The following is a 26,099-nucleotide window of genomic DNA, read 5'->3' as shown; positions in this document are numbered from 1 at the left end:
AGATGACTGCAGCCCAGGCCGACAACTTGATTGCAATCTCATGAGACACCTTAAGTCAGAACTACCCAGGAAAACAACTCCCAGATTCCTGACCCTCAGAACAAACAAAAAAACAAACAATTTGTTATTTTATGCTGTGAAGTTTGGGGGCAATTTGTTATGCGACAATAGATACTAATACATTTACTCAAGCTTCAAACCTTAATTCAAGCTTTTCTGATCCCCAGAAGTCTTCCCTGATTAAACCAGGTCAAAGGTATAATGCCAACTATTCTACACTCATTTACTCCTGCATTTTTTGTCTCCCTTTAAAAGCATGGTTACTAAAAAAACTTCAACCACCAATTATTAAACAATGACTATGTGCCAGGTACATAAAAGCAATTTACACATATTATTTCAATGTGTTCTCACTGGACCTATGAGGTAGGTATTATTATCCACATTTAACAAATGAGGACCCTGAGACTTGAAGACATTTAGTAAAATCACACACTTAAGCAGTAAGCTGGTATTTGAGCTACGTCTTTTTTAGCTGCTGTTACTCTTTTGATGCACTACATTGAACTTTGTGGCTGCATTAGCTTCCCCCTAGTCCTTAGCATTTGAGAGAGGGGAAAATATAAATGAAGAGAAGCCACAGTGTGTAGAGCTTATGCATGGTTGGAGGATTGGGAATAGAAGTGAGCAAAATGTTTCTCTCTGTCAAGCTTTGTGTAATCCATCATTTGGGCTCATGATAAAATGTTGCTTTACCCTACCTCGCATCATAGATATCTACATTAGAGAAATTACATAATTATGTATTAGGCTTTTCTGAAACATGGAAATATTAATGCCAAAATTAATACCATTGTGATATTTTACAGTAAATATTTCATTACAGAAATAAAAAATAAATCTAATACTAGCCAATTTTACTTTTGAATGTCCATGAAAAAGTTCTAAATAGATAAAAACAAAAAAATTCAATATCACATTAAGAAAATTCACATATTATTAATAGATATAAGGAGAAAAAAGAATCCGCCTGCCAATGCAGGGGACACGGGTTTGAGCCCTGGCCCGGAGAGATCCCACATGCCGCAGAGCACCTAAGCCCATGCGCCACAACTACTGAGCCGGCGCCCTAGAGCCCACCAGCCACAGCTACTGAGCTCATGTGCCACAACTGCTGAAGCCCACATGCCTAGAGCCTGTGCTCTGCAACAAAAGAAGCCACTGCAATGAGAAGCCCGTGCACCGCAATGAAGAGTAGACCCCACTCACCACAAATAGAGAAAAGCTCACGCTCAGCAATGAAGACCCAACACAGCCAAAAATTTTAAAAAATAAATAAATTTATAAAAAAACAAAAACAACAACACTCTGCACCAGCAGTCTTCTTTCAAGGGTGTTGCAAGGTCAAAATTATTATCATAAAAATACTATGACATTATGTGGTTTTCTCACTGTCATTCTCTCAATAGTGTACAGTAGAGTGTCCCAGAGATTATATGATATGTGACATAGCAATGGATTGACTGAAGAAGCAGACATGAGAATACAGCTGTCTTCTATTTAGCTAAAGATGAAAATGATTTGCAAAAGTTTAAAATAGTGCCACTCTTCTCACTAATTTTCCCTTTGGTATTTAAAATATGCCAATTTTTTTCATTAAAATTGTGCTAATAGTTTATTATGCAATTGGCTTCTTCTTTTTTAAATGAGTCAACAAATACATATTTTAAAAATTCCTCAGTTTTAATTTTTAATGTAGTAAATACCAATAGATAAAAATCATATAAACAAAAACTCTTTGGGATACACAATAGTTTTTAGGAGTGAAAAGGAGTAAGACAAAAATGTTTGAAAATCTCACCTATATAAGATACCAGTTAATGCGCACTTTTTTAATTATATACATAGTTTTTTTTAAAAAAAAGAACAATAGAAAAGAAAACTCCATTTATAACAACAACAAAAAAATTAAAAAAAATAAAAAGCACATTTTGGTGATATCAGCATCATGGTGGCTTGAAATGTTCCCTTTGACTCTCCTCTTCAATCTACAACCAGCAAAACATGCATAACACAACAAATGTTCCTCTGCCCAACATATCAAGACACCAGAGAATTCATACATCTGTACATCAAAAGGTGGGTAGACTGGAACACATAGAGGAGGCAGAACGTGAGGAAGAGCAGAAGAGGTGCTGATCCAGGCCCCCTGACCACAGAGGCTGACCTGCAACTCCAGAGAACCTAATAGTAGCAAGGGAGATGGTGCACAGCTTCCTGCACAACCTAGCCACAGCTGCACAGGTAATCAAGAAGCAGCAGCAGGAGGGCCTGAGACCCCATCCCTCTAGCAGTGGAGGTGCCTGTGACTCTGACCCCACCCTCCCTGCAGCAGCAGAGCTGACAACCCAGGCGACACAGGACATGGTGGAGGTGCCTGCCATTCGAAAGCCCCAGGCAGCAACACCAGTGACAGTAGCAACAACAGCAGCAGCAAGGTGCCAGTGACCCTGGAGGCACAAGCAGTGACAACAAGGCCACCAGAGAACACTTCTGGCAGAGACTGTATAGGGTGGAAAGTGCCTACTCCATAACCAGAGGCAGTTCAGGCAACAGAAACTTAAACTTTGTTCTATAGTGCCACCTACTGAAAAACCAAAGAAAGGCCTCCAATTACTGACCTGTTAAGTTAAAATCATGTTTAAAAAAAAAAAAGCTTTACCTAAAGAAGAAAGGTTTCACTAATTCAAATATGCTAACAGAGGAACAACTCATTGAGCACCATGAAGAACCATGGTAACACAGTATCATAAAAAGAAAATGACAATTCTCCAGAAACCAAACTTAAAGTAACTGATAGAGAATTCAACTAGCTGTCATGCTCCATGCTCTCACTGCCGAGAGCCCAGGTTCAGTCCCTGGTCGGGAACTAAGATCCTACAAGCTGCACAGTGTGGTCAAAAAAAAAATAGCTGTCATGAAGAAACTCAGTGAGCTACAAGAACACTCAGAAAGGCAGGGCAATGTGCTCATGAATAAAATGAATGAACTGAAGCAACACTTTACCAAAGAGATTGAAACTCTAAAAAAGAACCAAACAGAAATTCTGTAGCTGAAGAACTCAATAAATGAGATAAAAATGCATTAGAAAGCATTGGAAACAGAACAAAACATATGTAAGAGAGAATTAGTAAGCTCTAAGAAAGAAATCTACAAAAGATACAGGTAGAAAAGAAGAGAGAACTACGATCTAAAAAAAAATGAAGAAATTCTATGAGAGCTATCCGATTCCATTAGGAAGGGCAACATAAGGATAATGGGTACCCCAGAAGGAGAAGGGAGGAGTAGGGAATGGGGAGTTTATTTAAAGAAATAATAGCTGAGAACTTCCCAAATGTGGGAAAGGAACTGGATATACAAGTCCATAAAGCTAAGAGAATACCTAACTACCTCACCACAAAAAGACGTTCTCCAATACTAAATTGCCAAGTCAATGACAAAAAAGAATTTTAAAGGCAACCAGGGAAAAAGGACAGTAACCTACAAAGGAACCCTGAATAGGTTATTAGCAGATTTCTCAGCAGAAACTCTACAGGTCAGGAGACAGTGAAATAACATACTCAAAATATTGAAAGATTAGGGCTTCCCTGGTGGTGCAGTGGTTGAGAGTCCGACTGCCGATGCAGGGGACACGGGTTCATGCCCTGGTCTGGGAAGATCCCACATGCCGCGGAGCAGCTGGGCCCATGAGCCATGGCCACTGAGCCTGCACGTCCAGAGCCTGTGCTCCGCAACGGGAGAGGCCACAACAGTGAGAGGCCCGCATACAGCAAAAAAAAAAAAAAAAAAAAAAAAAAAAAAAAAAAATTGAAAGATTAAAAGCTGTCAGCCAAAAATCTGGCAAATTTACCCTTCAGATATGAAGCAAAACTAAAAGCTTTCCCAGATAAACAAAAGCTGAGGGAGTTAACTACCACTAGACCTGGCTTACAAGAAATGCTGAAAACAGCTGCAGTCTACCTGAAATGAAAGGTAAAAGTACACAAAACATTGAGTAAGGTGAAAAATAAAATCAGAAAATTGCAACTCTATACAGGAATAGAGTTTATGCTTAATTAAGCATAACATTTATGCTTAATTAAAGCATAAATGTTAAAGGGAAAAAAAGCAGTAAAAATAACTATAACTACTTCAATTTGGTAATGAACTTGCAACATAAAAAGGGATAATTTGAGACAACAAAAACATAAAAGAGGAAGATGAAAAGAATGGAACCCATATAGGCAAATGAAGATAAGATGTTATCAGCAGAGAAAGGGTTATTTTATTTATGAGATGTTTTATACAAACATCATGACAACCACAAAACATAAATCCAGAGCAGAAACATGACACATTAAAAAAAGAGGAAACTGAGAAAACTATCATAGAAAACTACCAAACCAAAATGACAGATAGAAACACAAGGAAAAAGAAATAATGGAGATATAGAGCAACCAGAAAACAAAAGCTAAAATAGCAGTCCTAAGTCCTCATATATCAATAATCACCCAAAATGTAAACAGATTGAATTCACCAATCAAAAAATAGAGTGGCTGGATGGATTAAAAAATAAGACTCAACTATATGCTGCCTCCAGGAGACTCATCTCAGCTCTAAAGGCAAATATAGGCTCAAAGTGAAGGATGGATAATAAGACAAGCAAATGGCAGCCAAAAGAAAGTGGGTGTAGCCATACTCATATCAGACAAAATAGGTTTCAAGTCAGAAAAGGTAAGAAGAGACAAAACTGAACGGTATATAATAATAAAGGAGACAATTCATCAAGAAGACATAATAGTTATTAATATATATGAACTTATCAAAAGAACACCAAAATATATAAAGCACTTATTAACAGACCTCACGGGGGAAACTGACAGCAACACAATAATATTAGGGGACTTTTAAACCTCACTTATACCAGTGGATAGGTCATCCAGACAGAAAGTCAACAAAGAAACAGCAGCTTTAAATGGAACGTTAGATCAAAAGAACTTTTATAGATTTATACAGAGGATTCCATCCAAGTGTAGCAGAATACACATTCTTCTCAAATGCACATGGATATTCTCAAGGATAGACCATATGTTGGGACATAAAACAAATCTCAATAAATTTAAGAAGACTGAAATCCTATCAAGTCTCTTTTCTGACCACAGTGGTATGAAACTAGAAATCAACCAAAAGAAGAAAGCTGAGAAAGTCACAAATATGTGGAGACAAAACAACATACTACTGAATAACTATTGGGTCAATGAAGAAATCAAAATAGAAATTTAAAAAATATGTGAAGACAAATGAAAATGAAAATACAACATACCAATATGTATGTGATGCAGCAAAAGCAATACTAAGAGGGAAGTGTATAGCAATACATGCCAACCTCAAGAAAAAAGAAAGATCTCAAACAATCTAATTTTATATCTAAAGAAGCTGTTAAAAAGAAGAATAAATGAAGCCCAAATGAAGCCTCAGTAGGATGAAGGAAATAAAAAAAGAATCAGAGTAGAAATAAATTTAAAAGAGACTAAAAAGACAATAGAAAAAGATCAATGAAACAAAGCTGGTTCTTTGAAAAGATAAACTGACCAACTTTTAGTTAGACTCACTAAAAAAAGAGAGAGAGAGAGAGAGAAAGTTCAGATGAATAAAATCAGAAATGAAAGAGGAGGGACTTCCCTGGTGCACAGTGGTTAAGAATCCACCTGCCAATACAGGGGACATGGGTTCGATCCCTGGTCCTGGAAGATACCATGGATCTACTAATAAGCCTGCATGCCACAGCTGCTGAGCCTGCATTCTAGAGCCATACACCATGACTACTGAGCCCATGTGCCACAACTACTGAAGACCATGCACCTGGAGCCCGTGCTCTGCAACAAGAAGCCCACGTACTGCAATGAAGAGTAGCTCCCACTTGCCACAACTAGAGAAAGCCCACACACAGCAATGAAGACCCAATACTGCCAAAAAAAAAAAAAAAAAAAAAAAAATGAAAGAGGAGAATTAACAGATACCAAAGAAATACACAGGATTATAAGAAACTATTAGATTAGCCAAAAAGTTCGTTCAGGTAAGATGTTATGGAAAAACCCAAATGAACTTTCTGGCCAACACAATACTATGGACAGCTATATGTCAACAAATTAGACAACCTAGAAGAAATAGAAAATTTTAGCCTCATACAACCTTCCAAGACTGAATCATGAGGAAAGAGAAAATCTGAGTAAACTGATCACTAGTAAGGAGATTGAATCAGTAATCAAAGATCTCCCAAAAAACAAAAGCCCAGGACCAGATGGCTTCACAGGTGAATTCTAGCAAATATTCAAAGATTTAATGCTTATCCTTCTAAAATTCTTCCAAAAAAAACTGAAGAGGAAGGAATACTTCATAATATTTTACAAGGCCAATATTACCCTGATACCAAACCCAGGCAAAGGACAACACAAAGAAAGAAAATTACAGGCCAATATGTCTGATGAACACAGATGCAAAAGTCCTCAATATATTAGCAAAGAAATACAACAGTAAATTAAAAAGATCACATACCATGATCAAGTGGGATTTATCCCAGCAATGAAAGAATGAATCAATATCTGCAAATCAATCAATGTTAAACACCACATTAACAAAATGAAAGATAAAAAAAAATTTGATCATCTCAATAGATGTAGAAAAATCATTTGACAACCATTTATGATAAAAACTCTCAAAAAAATGGGGATAGAAGGAACTTTCCTAGACATAATAAAGACCGTATATGATGAACCCACAGCTAACTTTATACTCAGTGGTGAAAAACTGAAAACTATCCCTCTAAGATCAGGAACAAGACAAGGATGCCCACTCTTACCACTCTTATTCAACACAGTAATATAAGTCCTAGCCAGAGCACTTAGGCACAAAAATAAATAAATCAATTGATGATAGATAGATAGATAGATAGATAGCATCCAAACTGGAAAGGAAGAAGTAAACTGTCACTATTTGTGGATGACATGATTTTAGATACAGAAAACCCTAGAGACTCTACCACAAGCCTATTAGAAACAATAAACAAGTATTTCTGGGTACAAAATCAATATACAAAGTCTGCTGCACTTCTATACACTAACAACTAACAAGAAGAAAAAGAAATTAAGAAAACAATCTTATTCACAGTAGCAGCAAAAAGAACAAAATACCTAGGAATAAATTTAATCAAGGAGACCTCTACACTGAAAACAATAAAACCATTGCTGAAAGAAATTTAAGACACAAAGAAATGGAAAAATATTCCATGCTTATGGGTTAGGAGAATTAGCATTGTTAAAATGTCCATATTACCTAAAGCAATCTACAGATTCAATGTAAATGCTATCAAAATCTCAATGACAATTTTTCACAGAAAAAGAACCAAAAAGTTATTTAAATTTACATGGAATTTCAAAAGCTTCCCAATAGCCACAGCAATCCTGAGTAAAGCTACAAGTATCACACACCTTGATTTCAAATTATACTGCAAAGCCATAGTGATCAAAACAGCATTGTATTGGCAGGAAAATGGACACACAAATCAATGAGACAGAATCAAGAACCCAGAAATAAACCCACACATATATGAACAGTTAATTCATATATGAAGGAGCAAAGAACATACAATGGAGAAAGGCCAGCCTCTTTAGTAATGGTGTTGGGAAAACTGGACAGCCACAGGCAGGAGAATGAAAGTAGACTATTCTCTTACACTATACACAAAAATCAACTGAAAATTGATGAAATACTTGAAAGTGAGACATGAAAGTATAAAACTCCTGGAAGAAAACATTTGACTTAGAAACTTTCTACATATGTCCCCTCAGGTAAAGTAAACAATAGCAAAAATAAAAAATGAAACTACATCAAATTAAAAAGTTTCTGTACAGCAAAGTAAACCATCAACCAAACAAGAAGACAACCTACCAAATGGGAGATATTTGCAAATTATATATCCAATAAGAAGTTAATATTCAAAATATACAGAGTTCATACAATTCAACATCAAAAAAAAAAAAAAAAAACCTAACAACTTGATTAAAAAATGGACAGAGGATTTGAATAGACATTTTTTCCAAAGAAGACATACAGATGGCCAACAGGTTCATGAAAAGATATTCAACATCACTCATTATTAGGGAAATGCAAATCAAAACCACAATAGGATATCACCTCACACTCATTAGAATATTTATTATAGAGAACGCAAAAAATAACAAGTGTTGAAGAGCATGTGGAGAAAATAGAACCCTCATACATTATTGGTGGGAATGTAAATTGGTGCAGCCACTATGGAAACCATCATGGAGATTCCTCAAAAAATTCAGAATAGAACTGCCATATGGTCTAGTTATTCTACCTCTGTGTATTTACCCAAAGAACACGAAAACAGTAATTCGAAAAGAAATTTGCCCCCCAGTGCTTATTGCAGCATTATTTATAATAGCTAAGATATGGAAATAAGCCAAGTACCCATGAATGAATGAATGAAGAAGCCATAAAAAAGATTAAAAATCTTGCCGTTAGAGACAACATGGATTGACCTTGAAAGTATTATGCCGAGTGAAATAAGTCCAACAGAGAAAGACAAATACCATATGACTTCACTCATATGTAGAATCTAAAACACAAAACAGAAAAAAACAAAATAAATGAACAAACCAAACCAAATAAAAACAAACATGTAGCTACAGTGAACAGAATAGCAGGTATTAGAGGGGAAGGGGCAGGGGGGAGGGCAAAATTGTAAAGGGGGTCAACTGTACAGTGACAGATGAAAACTAAACTTTGGGGGGTGGTGAGTACTATAATGTATACAGAAGTTGAAATATAATGTACACATGAAACATATAATGTTATAATAATGTTACATCAATAAAAAATTAAAAACAAAATAAAAAGAAACCTAACAAGAAATGTGTAAAAGGTTGCATGAGGAACATTAAAGATGTTCCTGAAAGACACAAAAGTAAATATGTCAAATGGATAGGATAACTTAACTTCATAAAGAAGTCAGTTCTCCCAAGTTTTACATAAATTTAACAAATCCAATTAAAACGCCAAAAAGTTTTTTGTTTTTCTGATGTTAGACAATTGGTTCCAAAATTCAAATGGAAAAATAACTAGGAAAAACCTAAAATGAAGAGCATTGAGTGAGGAGCACAATGGGGATTGGGGAGATGAGACTTACTAGATATTAAAACATACTAAAGTCAAAACATCCTGGTGTAGAAGGTGAGATCTCCAACCTGGATGATGACTTCATCCCATTTTTAAAATCTGTGTTATCTGATCATCCATTTTCTTGCTGTGCTGGGACTCTCTAGTATCCAAATATAATACTCCTTCTTTTCTCTCCTCTCCTTCACTCTAAATTTTGCCAGTATAATTATACTCGGTGGTGTGAGATTTCTAGACAGGCATGTCTGTTTAAAAGATTTAATCTACTTTGCCTTTAATTAAGATTGTTTCATTGAAAAGGTTATACCTTTCCTTTTCCTTGGTTTATTATAAGTCCTAACTCACCCTAATTGCTTTCCTTCAGGAACTGTCATGTTAGCCTCAGGGCCTGGCTTTGACAGGCAGCCGAGTTAGGGGAAGAAGCAATGGAATGTAATTCAGAAGACCAAGGTTCATTCCTGGCTCCTCCTAAAGGAGAACATGTCCCAGGAGAAAACAAAAGAAAACTCAGTATCTGAACTTCAGTTGCCTTATCTATGAAATGGGGCTAAAAATTAATGCAAACCTAAAGGAGTGAAGGATAGTAGAACAGCCCACCCCAAAATATCTTGCTTTGGCATATTGATTATTTTGAGATATAGCATTTAAAGCAGCTTTCTCTCAACTCGCCTTATTTGTCTAAAGACAGATCCTCCAAAAGAAATTCAATTGCCGCTAATCCCCTCCCTGGGATTCAACTGAGGAAGACTGATTCTTATGAGAGAAGAGACTAGAAGTCAACACCAAACCCAGACAAACTCTGTCATACCTCCCCCAACTGTTCTTCTAAGGGACCAGTCATCTTTCCTAAAAACCATTGATTCTTCTCTCACAGGCCTACATCCCTCTCCCCTTTCCCTATTAAGATGGTATTTAACCCTGAATTCTAAGCCACCGCTGTGTAACTCATGGGAGCTACACATTTTTCCTGGGTATCTTCCACGTATATATGAGGTACACATGTTAATAGATTTCTGTTTGTTTTTTTCTTCTTGTTAATCCGTCTTTTATCAGAGGGTTCAGCTAGGAACTCAGAGAGTAGGGAGAAAATTATTCTTCCTCCCGTACAAGAGTAATATAAGGATTAAAAAGAAAATTTATAAGCAATCATATTACATGCTAATACTAGCTTTGTAGAGGGGCCCTTTGTAAGGTGTCGTGATGAAGAGGATGAACCCTGGAGCAAATCACCTGTTCAATACTGGCTCCCCACTTACCACTTGTGGGACTTCGTGCAACTTAAGCGTTTTGTGTCTGAGAGTCCTCATTGGCAAAGAGAAAATAACAATGCTTCCTGTGGTTGTTGTGAAGGCTGGGTGAACAAATTTATATAAAGTACTGAGAACAGTGCCTGACACCCAGTGAATGCTCTCTGGGTGCTGTTGTTATCTATAGCCATCTTCTTTCCCAACATTGGAAGACTGAGGTATTTGTTCTCCCAGTGCTGCCTGTGTGTGTGTTGGGGGGTGACAGGGACGGTGCCTAAGTATGCAGGACCTCACTCTCCTTCCTCACAATCAAAGGAAGCTAAAGAACCAACCAAGACAAAAAAGGGTATCATCAATGTAAACATCACCGTCCCCTGTCTCTAAGGCACACAAAAAATCATTCGGTCTTAGGGATCTCTGGGGGTTTTTATTGCTTTCAGTGACACTTTTCAGGAACTTGAGATTTGATGAAGGAAAAAAAGACCAATTTTAGGTTACCTAGATTATAAGTAGTTACACTTGTAAGTGTGCTTAAATATCGAACATTAATGAAGGTTGCTGAGAGTAACCTCACAATCACATAATTTTTTTTCTAGCACGTTTTTAGGTATTTTAAAAAGAAGAGATAAAATGTAAGACATCATATGAATAAATAAGATAATATAACAACTTGTATGTTTTAAGAGGTTTCTAGACCAGGATTTCTCAGAAAAATGATACTAAATATATTTTCTCTGGAGAAAATATTGTCTGCCTTGGAGAATGTATCTGTATCCAATTTGCCATCACTTCTCTTAATGTAGCAAATAAAAAATAGTCTCATCAGAAATTATCATGGTGGAATAGAGACATTTTTAGAGGATTGTTTTCCTCAAGATAGCCAAACATGAAATAATTATAACAAAAACTGTATTATTTTTATGATGAAAACACTCTCTCAAACACAAGATGCAACTTCTTGGTCCACATTAATACTAAAACTATCAACATCCGCACTATCTAAGTTAATGAAGCCAATGATGGGAATTATTTGAAAATTTAACACCACTCCTCACAGCCAGAAAACAGTATGTTTGCAAAAATCAGTTCCATTTTTAAACTGATAGGAAAAGGGAGCAGTCTCTTAATGTACAACAAATTTCAAAGCACTTTATCTATTTTAGAAATGGAAAATATGTGACAATCCATGCTCATTATGGAGCATATTAAAAAATTCAATCATATTCTCTGTGGGAATGCATCTAACCTTCTTTCTGGAGTTACTTCAGAGAAACATCACATCTCTGTCTTTGAGGTTAAACAGAATAGAGACATTTTAGATGACTGCTTTCACAAGGGTGAAAACCACACCCTGGTCTTACTAAATTCCAAATCATTGGCTAAAAGAATATCAGATACTAATTTCACATGCAAAATAACAGCCTTTGGTCATGGGCGAAATGTGCAATCAATTATCAATCACTGTTGATAATACAACAACAAGAATTTAAACCTCAAGCTCTTTTCCTCTCTCCTGCTCCTTTATTCTTAGTGAGCTTACTATCATATATAATCTAATATATGCCAAATTTAAAATCTGAATTGATGAAAGGACTTTATGTTCTGTCTCTTTTCATTAAGTTTGTTGGAATGTGACGCTTTCCAATTTCAGTCTGAAGTCCTTTCATCAATAACTCTCCCATTGCACCTTCTTCTAATGAGGAGCACTGAATCTTAGGCATGGAGGCCCAAGCAGTGACCCAGGAGGGGTGACCCTTATGCCACAACCCTGGACTATTCAAAAGACAGAGACCTCTCTGCTCTGTGATGTCATCATGGGACAATTAAATGGATGGGAACATTCTTCATTCCGACAAAATCTGCCTCCTTTATCCAAATCACAGTAAGACAATGCCACACATTTTTCTGATAACAGCTGCTCAAACACTTGAAAACAGATGAGTAATAGCATTTAGCTTCTCTGTCCTAAGCTAAAGTTCTCAGATCCTCTCACTTATTCTCATACAGCTTATCACCGCGCCTTACCCCCTACCCTCATTTTTCTGCTCACCCTGTTCAAAAGATAGCCAGCATTTCTACACATTACGCTTGAGAATGCAGTATCTGGGACGGGATACCATACTCCAGGTGTGTCTTGGCCATTTCAGAGCATGGCAGAAACATGCCTTCCTTTCACCTGGATGATAGGGGTCAGTTAACAGGGTCTAAGAATATTTTATCTTTTATAATTTTTCAGAGTATAAATGTGACACACTCCCTGTAGAAATTAAAATTACCTATGATATCAAATATCCCAGAATAACTACAATCAATATTTGGAATATTCTTTCTCTACCTGTTTCTCTAGGTGTCTATTTTTTAACAAAATTGGGATCATATTACATATAATTTTATATACAGAGAATTTCATTTCATATTTCAGCATAGGCTTTTCCCACATCTTTAAAACTCTTTGAAACTCTCATTGTGAACAGTTATGTATCTCACCTTGTGGGCACATCTTATTTAACCATCCCTTCTTGTTAAATATTTATTATAACATAAGTGTAATATTTATAGTTTTGATTTTTATCTATCCTTGTATGTTTAACCACTCCACTTTCTCTGCATGACTTCAGATAACTTACTTGTGCAAAATATTTTAACTTTGTATTCATATTGTTGAATTATTTTCAGAAGGTAATACCAATGCACCCATCTACCACAGCTTTAGGAGCACTTATCTCACTACTACTTTTGCCAGGATTACATATGATTTATTTTAAAAATTTTAAATGAAATGGATTGAAGACAAGTGGCACCTCTTTGTTTTAATTTGCATTTTTATGACTAGAAAGGTTAAACTTAAAAAAAAATTTTTTTTTAATAGCCAGTTATATATTTTCTATTGTAAATTGTCAGGTTAAGCCTGAATTGTATAGTTATTTTATACATTGCTAATACTGATAGTTTTCAAAGATTGTCTATTTCCTTTTAATTATATTTTTAAACATAAAAACTAATTTTTAAGTTAAATTTATTTGACATTTATCTTCATGATTTCTTCTGCTGTCTTTAGGCATGAAAAGTTTCCCCTATCCTAACATTAGCTAAATGTAAACCTCTATTTTTGCTCTTTCTTTTGTTTGTTTGTTTGTTTTGGCTGTGTTGGGTCTTCATTGCTGTGCACGGGCTTTCTCTCTAGTTGCGGTGAGCGGGGGCTACTCTTCATTGTGGTGCGTGGGCTTCTCATTGCGGTGGCTTCTCTTGTGGTGGAGCATGGGCTCTAGGCATGTGGGCTTCAGTAGTTGCAGCGCAAGGGCTTAGTAGTTGTGGCACGTGGGCTCTAGAGCACAAGGGCTCAGTAGTTGTGGCGCACAGGCTTAGGTGCACAGCGGTATGTGGGATCTTCCTGGACCAGGGATTGAACTGGCATCTCCTGCAGTGGCAGGCAGGTTCTCAACCACTGTGCCACCATGGAAGTCCCTAAACCTCTATTTTTGAATAGGATTTTTTCTTTTTTTCTATAGATTTCTTTCTTTGCTTCTTTTTCCTTTCTAAAAAAGAATTGCTTTTAAATCAATTTTCAATGTGTTTTCATGTGGAGAATAGGGCAAGAAATTGTTTTTTCCTCAGAATAACTTCTTTTGAGAGCATTTGTTGACTAATCTATCTCATCCTCACTAATGTGTGATGTTTTCTACCAAAAGCTTTTATTATATACCAAGAACATAAATATATCTCTATTCATTTCAGAGCTATCTATTCTACCACTATCATGAGGTTTTATTTATTGCATACTTAATAAAAATGTAAATGATTTCCATTATTTACCACCAGTCTTTTGGATTATGACTTTCACATATTTTAATTATTTATTGGATTTACCTTGGTCAGTTGGAGGAAGTTCTCAAGTAAGATTCTTTTTCCTTAATAAAATGATTTGGGTAATAGAGTAATAGTTTAAATTATACCTGAGAGTTTCTATATTTCCACTGTACATGGAAGACAAGTTGCCTAAGTACATTCTCTACTTCCTTAAATTATATACATGCTGTTTCACTGTCTTGTGGCATAGACTAAATTTTGATTGCATGTAGCTAACCTTTTTTTTCCTGCCTGGATAATACACATGATATACTTTTTTTGTATTTATAGAATATAGCTATAGTTTACTTTTTTAATTTGCAGAATTAATGAAAGCAAAATTTTAACTTGATCTAAATAGATAGATATGCTGTCAGTAACTTCCAAATGTAGTAGGATTTTGAAAGTGGAAGTTTCAGCTAAGTCACATTTTATGCAAGTGATAGAAAATTCAAATAGAAGGCCAAGAAGCAGACAATCCTTAACCCTCTCACTGATCTGTGAAAATCCTTCTGCCAGCATCATAGTTGATGGTAGAACAGTAAATAAACCCTTTACTCTTGAGAATAAGAATAAGGCAAGCTTGTCTGTTCTCATCAGTTCTATCAACATTGGACTGGAGGTACTAAGTAGTGCAATAGATGATTCTTAAATCCCTTGCTGACTCTGGGGTTGAGTGGGCAGAATCAGGAGTCAGAGATGAGGAGGGGACTCTAGGAGAGAAGTCTTCTGTAAGTTTTGCTTCCTCTCTGTCCAAGCCAGGAGAGGGCTTTTAATGATGTGTCTCCTTCACTGTGAGGGACACAGTTGATTGGTGATGGCACCATATCAAGACAACGAACGCAAGCGGCTGATGAATGAGCCTGTAGCAGCAAAATAGAGAGCGAAGTTTGGGAAGTGAATTACTCCTAGGGCTCGCTGGGACAACGAATATAGGCTTCTAGAGGGCCAGTTGTAATCCAGATGAGAGTTAGCTGGCATGGGTCTTCTCAGGTTCCTTTCCAAGAGGGCTTCCTGGAGGGGTGAAGCGACAGCAAAGAAAAGCAATAGATATTACTGGATCCCTAGGGGATGAGGAAAAATTATGTAACTAGCCAAACTAGAGATCCATTCTCCCTAATCAAAGACAGCTGCAAGGGAGAAATTCCCAGAGACAGGGATGTGGTCAGCCAAGGGCCTACAAAAGCACCCACAAGAGAATGGTGGCTTCCACTTCTGCCCAACCCAGGGAGCACCAAAGTTCAATTATCATAGCAGGCAAGAAGACTGCTGGTCCCAACTTCTCCAGCCCCTTCCATTCTATCTCTGGACATATCAGAAACCATGGTTAGTGAGATGGGAACAAGGAGTAAATATGCTAGATGGGAAAAGACAGAAGAAACCAACAACTGCCCACTTTTCCATGTGTGGAACCTTGGAAAAAAGAAGCCTCACTCTTAAATTAGGTGTGCAGTTTGATTATGCCTTGCAACTGCATATTTAATCAATACTATGTTTGGGGATTTACTGTCATTATAGAATGTTTCACAGGAGAGTGACCAAAGAAATCATGGGCCCATAGAGGTTTGTGACCAGGTCCGTGGGAAGAACTAGCATCATAGAGTGAATTTGAAGCAGAAAATGGGAGCCTAAAATAAAGTTACTTTATAATCACTGGCATATACCATACCGTTTTCATTCAGCATATTTAGGTCACCCCCGCCCCCTGTATTTGACAGCCTTTCATATATAAGAAAAAGATTCCTGTTCCCTTAAGTCTTTTTTTTTTCTAGGGATAATCATAACTAATTACTCCAGTCATTCCTGTACTTTTCAGGCCACTGTATTCATAGCTCTATTATAAATCTCATCATAGTATCTACATGATAATTGTCCATCTAAGTCTCCATTCATTCATCCCCAGGCTAGAGTTCCTCAATCACACTGACAGTGTTTTATTCATCTTTGTGTTTTTAGCTTTTAGTGCAGCACACTTCTATAAATGTTGATTGAAAGATATACTAAATTAATGAGTCAATAAAGAAACGCATATATTTTTTCAATGAAAATCAAAGAAATTTAATGCTTTTATTTTATTACATTTTTTCTTGCTAAACAACTCTCCTATTACTAGTATATTTAGAAAAATGTATTCCACAGGGGCAACGAAATCTTATGGTGTACTTGTTTGTTTAAGGTGCACACTTAATGTATGGTCATGCCTCAAAATAACATGTGAGGTGTACCTATTACAGTAGTACATCTAATGCTTGAGAAACAGAATTCTGAATTTTTCTCAGTCTCTGAAGTAGTATTTTGAATGTATTTATTCCCATCCAGGAGAAACCATTGGCAGAATTTCCCAACAAATAGTATTGGGAGAAAAATATGTCTCATATGCAGCATTAGCTTGACACTTCAAAGAGATTAAAAAAAATGTCTGCAAGTCATTTTTGGGGACTCTGTTTTTTACCACTCTGTGTCAATAATGTATCTACCACAAAAGGAAAATAAAAACCAAGCACACTGAATAGAACAGAAGACCAATAAGTAGGCTTCATTATATTCTATTTCAAGGTCATGACTATAGAGTGCACAAAGACACACAGTGAAAGGACTCACAAATTTTCTGCAAGGATGGACCTGGTTGATATTATGCAAATAAAATTTATTTTTGTCTGCTGATACCGTACGACACTGGTGTGTCCTTGTGGTCAGAGATTTTGTTGGGCTCATTACTCCTCCTGTGATATGCTCTCTGTTTCACTTTTTAAAAAATCTAAGCTTTTTAAAAAAATAGACTTCTTTGAGCCATTTTAGGTTTACAGAAAAATTGGACAGAAAGTACAGATAATTGCCCCATCTCTAGTTTCCCCTATTAGTAACATCTTACATCAGTGTAGCACATTTGTTATAATTGATGAGCCAATATTGATACATTATTATTAACTAAAGTACATAGTTAACATTAGGGTTCACTTTTTGTGTTGTAAATTCTATGAGCTTTGACATATATATAATGATATGTATCTACCATTACAGTATCCTATAGAATAGTTTCACTGCCCCTAAAATGTCCTATGCTCTACCTTGCCTCTCTCAAAATCTAAAAACCACTGATATTTTTCCTGTCTCTATAATTTTGCCTTTTCTAGGATGTCATAGAGTTGGAATTGTATAGCCTTTTCAGATTGGCTTCTTTAGCTTTGCACTATGAATTTAAGGTTCCTCCACGTCTTTTTGTGGCTTGATAGCTCATTTCTTTTTATTGCTGAAAAAATATTTAACTGTATAAATGTAGCACAGTTTCCTATTGAAGAACATCTTGGTTGCTTCTAAGTCTTGACAATTATGAATGAAGATTCTATAAGCATTAATGTGCAGGTTTGTGTATAGACAATAGTTTTCAACTCATTTGGGTAAATATCATGGAGTATGAATGCTGTATCACATGGTAAGAGTATGTTTAGTTTTGTAGGAAACTGCTAAACTGTCTTCCAAAGTGGCTGTACCATTTTGCATTCCCACCAGCAATGAATGAGAGTTCCTTTTGCTCCACATTCTCACCAGCATTTGGTGTTGTCTGTGTTTTGGATTTTGACTGTTCTAATAGGCGGTTATGGTGTCTTCATTGTTTTACTTTGAAATGTCCTAATGATATATGATGTTGAACATCTTTTCATATACTTATTTGTCATCTGTATATCTTATTTGGTGAGGTGTCTATTCAGATCTTTTGTCCATTCTTAATTGGTTGTTTCTCATTTTTGAGCTTTAAGAATTCTTTGTGTATTCTGGATACTAGTCCATTTTCAGTTATTTGTTTGTTTTGATATTATGCTCCCAGTCTGTGGTTTGTCTTCTCATTTTCTTAACAGTGTCTTTCACAGAGCCAAAAGTTTTAATTTTAATAAACTGACATCACTTTTTTCTTTCATGCCTGTGGTGTTGAATCTAAAAACATATCACCAAACCAAAAGTCATCTAGATTTTCTCCTATGTTATTTTCTAAGAATTTTTAGTTTAACATTTTACATTTGGGTGAATGATCCATTTTGAGGTAATATTTTTAAAAGGTGTAAGGTCTGTGTCTAGGTTCATTTTCTTCCTCTTTTTTTGAATGTGGATCTTCAGTTGTTCCAGCACTATTTGTTGGGAAGACTATCCTTTCTCCATTGAGCTGTTTTGCTCCTTTGTCAAATATAAGTTGACTATATTTGTGTGGGTCTATTTCTGGGCTCTCTATTCTATTCAACTGATGTATTTGCCTATTTTCTTAACAGTACTATACTGTTTTGATTACAGTAGCTTTTATAGTAAGTCTTGAAGTCAGATGGTATTAGTCCTCTTACTTTGTTATTCTGTTTCAGTATTGTGTTATTCTGTGTCATTTGTCCTTTCCATAAACTTTAGAATAAGTTTGTCAATATCCACAAAATAATTTGCTGGGATTTTGATTTGGATTGTGTTAAATCTATAGATCTAATATTGAAGAACTAACATCTTGACAATATTAAGTCTTCCTATCTCCATTCATGGAATATCCCTCCATTTATTTTGATTTAAAAAATTTTTTTCAGCAAATATTGAAATTCTTTCAGTATTTTCCCCCATATAAATCTTGTGCATATTTTGTTAGCCTTATATCTATATCTAACAGCATTTAACATTTTTGTTAAACACTAATGAAATGGTATTGTGTTTTAAAATTCAAATTCCAATTGTTCATTGCTAATATATAAGAAATCAGTTGACTTTTGTGTATTAACCTTATATCCTGCAACTTTATTATTATTACTTATTAATTCTAGGAGTTTTGTTGCTGTGGTTGTTGATTCCTTGGGATTTTCTACATAGACCATCATGTCATCTGTGAACAAAGACAGTTTTATTTCTTCCTTCGCAATCTATGTATGTTCAGTTTCCTTTTCTTGTCATTATATTAGCTAGGACCTTCAGTAAGATGTTGAATAGGAGTGGTGAGAGGGAACATCTTGCCTTGTTCCTAAACTCAGAGGGAAATCATCTAGTATTTCACAATTAAGTATGATGTTAGCTGTAGGGTTTTGGTAAATGTGCTTTATCAAGTTGAGGAAGTTCCCCTCTATTGCTAATTTGCTGAAAATTTTAATCATTGAATGGGTGTTGGATTTTGTCAAATTGATATAAGCATATGATTTTTAGCCTGTTGCCTATGGAATGTTGAACTAGCCTTGTATACCTGGAATAAATCCCACTTAGTTGTGGCATATACTTCTTTTTATACATTGTTGGATGTGATATACTCATACTTCATTGAAAAATTTTGCACCTATGTTCATGAAAGAAATTGTTTGCCTTTCTTGCAATGACTTTGTTAGGTTTGAGTATTAAGGTAATGCTGGATTCCTAGACTGAGTTAGGAAGTAGCCCCTCTGCTATTTTCATGAAAAATTGTAAAGAATTGGTATAATTTCTCCTGTAAATGTTTGCTAGAATTCATCAGTGAACTAATCTGGGCTGTTGCTTTCTATTTTGGAAGGTTATTTCTTATAGATTCAATTTATTTAGTTGAATAGACTGCTATCTTTAATAATAGATACAGGCTTATTCATTTATACATGTAGGCATATTTATATTAACTGTTTTCTTGGTGAGTTTTGGTAGATAGTGCCTTGCAAAGAGTTTGTCCATTTCATGTAGGTTTTCATATTTGTGGGCATAGAGTTGTTTACAATATTCCTTTCTTATTTTAATGTCCATGGGATCAGTAGTAATTGTCCCTCTTTTTTTTCTGATATTAGTAACTTGTGTCCGCTTTCTGACTAGAGGCTCATCAACTTTACTGATTTTTTCCAACAACCAGCTCTCTATCAGATTGTATTTCTCTATCAGTTTTCTGTTTTCAATTTCATTAATTTCTGCTCTAATTCTTATTTCTTTTCTTCTGCTTAATTGGATTTAATTTGCCCTTGTTTATCTAGTTTTCTAACGTAAAAGTTTAGATTATTGATTTTAGAGTTTTCTAACATATGCATCAATGCATATATGTATAAATTTCCAAGCACAGCTTTCACTGCATCCACAAATTTAGATAACATGTATTTTTATTTAGTTTGAAATATTTTAAAATTATTCTTGAAACTTCTTTTTGACCCATACGTTATTTAGAAGTGTGTTGCTTAACTCTAAGTATTTTGTGGTTTTCCATCTATGTTTCTGTTATTGATATCTAGTTTAATTCCACTGTGGTCTGGGAATACCTCATAAAATTTCTATTAAAACCTTTTAAATTTAGTAAGGTGTGTTTTGTGGCCCAGAATGTGGTCTCTCTTAGTGTGTTCCATGGGAATTTGAGGAGAAGGTGTATTCTGCTGTATTGGATGAAGTATTTTATGATATCAATTAAATCCAGTTGATTGATGGTGCTCTTCAGTTCAATTATGTCCTTACTGATTTTCTGCCTGCTAGACTGGTCAACTGCTGACAGAGGTGTGTTGAAGACTACAGCTATAATGGTGTATTCATCTATGTCTCCTTGCAGTTCTTATCAGTTTTTGTCTCATATTTTGATGTTCTGTTGTGCACACACATTACGTCATAATTTGACACATTATGTCTTCATGAATAATTGATCTCTTTATCATTACATAATGTTGCTCCTCATCTCTGATAATTCTCCTTGCTCTGGAGCTGGCTTCATCTGAAATTAATATAGCTACTCCACCTATCTTTTGACTAGTGTTAGCATCCCTTTACTTTCTCCATTGCTTTACTTTATTTTTAGTTTTTACCTCTGTCTTTATATTTAAGGTGAGTTTCTTAATATACAATTAGGTCTTTTTTATTCACTCTGACAATCTCTGCCTTTTAATTGGTATATTTAGGCCACTGCTGTTTAAAGTGATAGTTTTTATAGCTGAATTAATATCTACCATATTTTTTATTGTTTTCTATTGATATTTGTCACCATTGCTCAGTTTCTTTTTCTTTTCTTTATTTTTCTGCCCTCTATGTTTTCAACTGAGAATTTTTACAATTCCATATTTTTCCTCCTCTCTTAACATACCAATTCTACTTCATTTTAAACTTTTCTAAGTGGTTGCCCTTGGGTTTGCAATATACATTTACATCTACTCCAACTACTCTTTCAAATCACACAATACTACTCCATTCAAGTACCTTATAATAGATTATTCCCAATTCCTTCTCCCTTCTGTACCTTATAACACTGCTTTCATTCATTCCACTTACCCTTAATCTATAATCACAGAATACACTGTTGCTATTATTATTTGAACTATTTTAAATTAAGAATAAAAACTAGATCTGAGTTTCTGACCTATGCCATTTCTTTCTTTCTGAAGACATTCTTTCTGCATTTCTTGCAAGATAAGTCTCCTGATGACAAATTCCCTCATTTTTTGTTTGTCTGAGAAAGACTTCATTTCTCTTGCACTTACAGAGGATAATTTTGCTGGATATAGAATTCTAAGGTGTTTTTTTTTCTTTCTTTCAACACAAAATATTTCACTCTTCTCTCTTGCTTGCATGATTTCTAAAGAGAAGTCTGATGCAATTGTTAATCTTGCTCCTCTGGCTTCTTTCAAGATTTTCACTCTGTCTTCATTTTCTGCAGTTTGAATGTGATATGCTTAGGTTTAGATTTTTTGATATTTACTCTGGTTGATATTCTCTGAGCTTCCGGTTCTCAGTTTGGTATTAATTTTTGGAAACTATTGGTCATCACTGCTTCAGATATTTCTTCTCTTCCTTTCTCTTTCTGGTATTCCTATTACATGTATGTTACACCTTTAGCAATTATTTCACAGCTCTTGGATATTCTGTCTTTTTCAATCTCTTTTTCCTCTTTGCACTTGAGTTTTTGAAATTTCTATTGACATTTCTTCAAGCTCACTGACCATCTGCTTGGCCATGTCCAGTCTATTGATGAGCACATCAAAAGCATTCTTCATTTATGTTATGGTATTTTTTTATTCTAACATTTCCTTTTGATTCTTTCTTAGAGTTTCTGTGCTTCTGCTTATATTGTACCTCTATTCTTTATTCTTTTATGCTGTTCACTTCTTCCATTAGCACATTCATCATACTTACTTGTTTCAAGTCCTTGGTTTCATAATTTCAACATTTCTTCCATATTTGAGTCTGATTCTGATGCTTAATGTATCTCTGAGCTGTTTTTATTTTCGTTTACTGTATGTGCAGTTTTTAATTGAAAGCCAGACATGACGTACTGGGTAAAAGAAACTGAGATAAATAGGTGTTTATTGTGTGGTTTTATGTATATCTGGCTAGGGGTAGGCTGTATTTATTGTTTTCTTTTGCTGTATCAGAGGCTAAACTTTCATCTGGTTTCCTTGTTTTTGTCTTCCCAGTTGTCTTTGGGTTTCCCTGAGGCTTCTTAAATAAGGCCTGAGATGTGCAGTTCTTTCCTTTGCAATTCCCTCTTGTTATTTAGGCTCTGTTAATGTTGTGGTAAGGTGTAGGGAGAGGGGAAGCATCCTATAGTCCTGTGATTAGGTCTCAATCTTTTAGTGAGCGTGTGCCCCAGGGCTGTGACCTTTACAAATTCCTCTCAGATTTTTTTCCCCTCATTTTGGTAAGACCAGGGTTGAAGTTGGGTATTTCCCTTCCTTCATGTTGTGGCTTTGGTACAACCCTGATCAGTTTCTCTTAAAGACAGGTCTTGTTAAGAAGAAGAGAATATCCTGAGTGTATTTCAAAATAGTTTCTCTTCCCCTTCCCCTGAGAGATGTACAAAGGGATTTTTCTTCAAACTTCACTGTGAGAATCTGGTAGGGTTCCTGGAGGTAAAACTCACAAAACTGTGTGGTGTCCCCTTAAGACTCAGCTCAAGTCTGTCTACTCTGAACTTCCAGCAATTTGTTGATTACAGTTTAGGATTTCTTACCCCAGCATTGGTTCCTCAGAGGTTTCTGCTCTTGGGCTTCTGTTCTGGTAAGTTGTATTTGCCTGTCTGTCTCTCCAGTTTTGGGGACTAAGTATTTTGCCCAGTGACCTCATTCTGAGACGAATCTAAGAAAAATTGTTGATTTTCAGTTTATTCAGCTTTTTTTCTTATTGTGAGAATGGGAGTGACAACTTCCAAGTTCTTTATATGCTGGACTGGAAGTCCTTATTCACTTTTTAAAACTATTATTGATTTTTCTTGCTGTATATCTAAACATTCATTAAATTTTAATTTTAAAACAGATTAGCAAAAGGAAGAAAATCAACAGAATTTCAACATTCATAAATAACTATTGTTGATATTTGTGTATATATCTTTTCAGTCTTTTTTCTACACATGTCTGCCTGTTCCTCTATCTTTCTATCATCTATCTATCTATCTATCTATCATCTAACATCTATCTATCTTCCTATCTATCCAGCTACCTACCTATCTACTTACTTATGCCTCTCCCAACAAACAAAGAATTAAAATGGGCCTTTGGACCTAAGACGGTAAGATTGTATGCAAATATATGGTTATGATATTACCTTTTAAAAATTCTTTGCAAACTTAATAGGTAAAAATATAAATGTTTTCCATTACATTTTTTACTTCTTTGACATTTTCTCATTGATGTATGAGTTCTATATATAACAAAAGATTACTCTTTTATTATATATAATACCATATGATACACTATCATTCACCTTGTTTTTCTATTTTATTTTGAGGTCTGCATTGCTTTTGAACCTAAATTAAAGAGATTGAGTTGATGGTTTTGTGTGATAAACAAAAGTCTGGAGTAACTTAAGTTGAATCATGAACATAACAAGTTAGTGAAAATAATAAATTGAATATCAAAATTATGGATAAAATAATGGAGTAGTAACATTGTGGAAGTTAATTTAACATCAGTATATAATAAAATCCTCTACTCTCACATAATAGAATACTAATACAGTAATGAGAATAAACAAACTACAACTACATGCAATAATATGAAAGAATCTCAAAAGATGTTGAATATAAAAAGAGTGATATTAATAATTCCATTTATATAAAGATTAAAAGTAGGCAAATTTATCTATGGTATGAGAAGTTACCATTGACCTAGGGAGTAGTGACTGGAATGGTCACTAGTAGGGCTCTGGGATCCTGGTGATTTGGCTGTGTTCATTTCATGAAAATTCATTGTGCACTTATGCTTTGTGTAGTTTTCTGTATGTATGTTATACTTTAAAAAATTATTGTTGAGCAGGACTTCCCTGGTGGTGCAGTGGTTAAGAATCCACCTGCCAGTGCAGGGGACACAGGTTTGATCCCTGGTCCGGGAAGATCCCATATACCTGTGAGTAACTAAGCCCATGTGCCACAACTACTGAAGCCCGTGTGCCACAACTACTGAAGCCTGTGTGCTGCAACTATTGAAGCCCGCGTGCCTAGATCCTGTGCTCTGCAACAAGAGAAGCCACTGCAATGAGAAGCCTGTGCACCACAATGACGAGTAGTCCCCGCTCACCACAACTAGAGAGAAAAAGCCCGTGCACAGCAACAAAGACCCAAAATAAAATCTAAAAATTAAAAAAAATTATTATTGAGATATAATTGACATATAACATTATATTCATTTCAGGTGTACAATATAATGATTCAATATTTGTATATATTGTAAAATGATCACCACAATAAGTCTAGATAACATCCATCACCACACAGTTATAAATTTTTTTCCTTGTGATGCATATTTTTTAAATCGACTGTCTAGCAACTTTCCAATATACCCTTCAGTATTATTAACTATAGTCAACATGCTGTACATTACATCCCCAGGACTTACTTCTTTTATAACTGGAAGTCTGTACCTTTTCACCCCTTTCACACCATTTCTCCCACCCTCCCAACCCCGTGGCTCTCTATAAGTGACCTCATATGGTATTTGTCATCCTCTGTCTAACTTATTTCACTTAGCATAATGTCCTCAAGTTCCACCTACATTGTCACAAATGGCAAGATTTCATTCATTTTATAGCTGAATAATATTCCATTATATATGTGTATATGTATGTACAAATATATACACAAACACACACATACATACATACATACATACAGGCACACCTCATTTTATCGCACTTCTCTTTATTGTGCTTTGCAGATATTGCATCATTTTACAAATCGAAGGGATTTGTGGCAACCCAAGTAAGTCTGTCAGCGCCATTCTTCCAGCAGCATTTGCTCCCTCTGTGTCTCTGAGTCACAGTTTGGTAATTCTCACAATATTTCAAACTTTTTCGTTATTATTATATTTGTTATGGTGAACTGTGATCTTTGATGTTATTACTATGACTTGCTGAAGGTTCTAATGATGGTTAGCATTTTTTAGCAACAAAGTATTTTAAAATTAAGGCATTGTTTTTTAGATGTAATGCTACTGAACACTTAATAGACTACAGTATCATGTAAACACAACTTTTATATACACCACCAAAATTTTGTAGGTGGTTGGGAACTGAACCTACAATATCGCTGAGGTATGCCTGTGTCCCACATTTTTTTAATTCACTCATCCATCAATGGACACTTAGGTCACATCTATGTCTTGGCTATTGTAAATAATGCTGCATTGAACATGAGGGTGCATATGTCTTTTGAAGTTTGTGTTTTTATTTACTTCGGATAAATACCCAGAAGTGGAATTCTAGTTTTAATTTTTTGAGAAACCTCCATACTGTTTCCATAGTGGTTGTACCAATTTACATTCCCACCAAGAATTCCCAGTGCACAAGAATTACTTTTGCTTCATATCCTCACCAACACTTGTTATTTCTTCTCTT

The 26,099-nt window shown here is 35.3% G+C and overlaps 1 protein-coding gene across 2 annotated transcripts in view; it reads right to left on the bottom strand.

The window, feature by feature from the left end:
* Positions 1–26,099, bottom strand: part of RGS7 (regulator of G protein signaling 7) — a gene marked incomplete at its 5' end in the record, with an annotated part of 604,742 nt that overhangs the window by 53,808 nt on the left and 524,835 nt on the right. The window lies entirely within an intron of this gene.

The sequence above is a fragment of the Leucopleurus acutus genome (assembly GCF_964270905.1).
Source record: "Leucopleurus acutus genome assembly, chromosome: 2".
NCBI classification, from domain to species: domain Eukaryota; kingdom Metazoa; phylum Chordata; class Mammalia; order Artiodactyla; family Delphinidae; genus Leucopleurus; species Leucopleurus acutus.
This window is presented reverse-complemented; position numbering and strand designations above follow the sequence as displayed.